Below are 1,030 nucleotides of genomic sequence, written 5' to 3' on the forward strand. Positions count from 1 at the left end.
CATAGACTGTACGGAGCGTCACACTGACACTGGTATCAGCTAATTAGTGTAAAAAATAAGTCCACTAGAGCTCAGAGTTCTTGGATGGTCTGTAGTACAACTAGTACGTACCCATGATACAGTGTGGATTGGTCTGTTCAGCCTGTGTGTGATAAATTATGTGACTGTCTGAAGATATCAAACCAAAACATAGAGAGGCAAATTACAAACCTAAGTGGGTCCAGATTTGCCCATTTTTGTGGGTTCTGTGCAACGCTCAGGCCCTGCTTTACTGTGTATGTATGGATTTAGAAACCTTGCAGCCAGGACATGTTGATTAGAAAAGTTTGAGTGTGTGTTTCTATATATATCTAGCTTCAATTGCGTACTGACACTAAAATATATTATACAAATGTGGTATCACATGGGGCTAATTTGCATAAATGTACAGTAGATTATGAGGGGGAAGGTTCCTGTCTCACCTTAGAAGTCTGGTCTGTGTGTCGGCATTAGATCTTTGTTCTAGGAGCGTGTGTGGAGTCTGAAGCTGTGAAACCTGCAGCTCTGTTTCTGTTTTCATTGAAAGCTTGAAAAACAGCCGTGTGTGTGCTCAGTGAGTGACTCTCTTTCTTCTTCTCTTTCTGTGAAAGCTGCCAGGAAATCTGTCAGGTATTAGTCCCTGTTACTTGTTGTCATGGTGACATCATCCTCATGTTCACGCCCATGTTTCCTGTGCCCACCCTCCAACCTCCCCCCAACCCCAACCTCCCTACACCTGCCCTGCTCACCCTCTGTGTGTGTGTGTGTCTGCTGCTGTTACCCTGAGTGCTGTAGCACAATCCCTGGTTTCGGTGTATGTCTCTATGTGAGACCTCGAGGCCTCTGCAGTTGTGGCCACACCACTTTCAGATCCAGGTCTCTGTCTCTGGATTTTGGATCAACCTTTCTGCTAATGTTACAGGAGGAAGCCCAGATATTAAAGTCTTTAATGAAGCCTCCATAAAACATCCATCGCCGCTGCTGCTGATTCCTGCCTTCAGACTGTTTCATG

The 1,030-nt window shown here is 45.0% G+C and overlaps 1 protein-coding gene across 1 annotated transcript in view; it reads left to right on the plus strand.

The window, feature by feature from the left end:
- LOC102294168 (kinesin-like protein KIF1C) overlaps nucleotides 1-1,030 on the plus strand; it is a gene marked incomplete at its 5' end in the record, with an annotated part of 11,393 nt that overhangs the window by 6,947 nt on the left and 3,416 nt on the right.

Source organism: Haplochromis burtoni, unplaced genomic scaffold, assembly GCF_018398535.1.
Source record: "Haplochromis burtoni strain Fernald_Lab_line unplaced genomic scaffold, NCSU_Asbu1 Contig_846, whole genome shotgun sequence".
NCBI classification, from domain to species: domain Eukaryota; kingdom Metazoa; phylum Chordata; class Actinopteri; order Cichliformes; family Cichlidae; genus Haplochromis; species Haplochromis burtoni.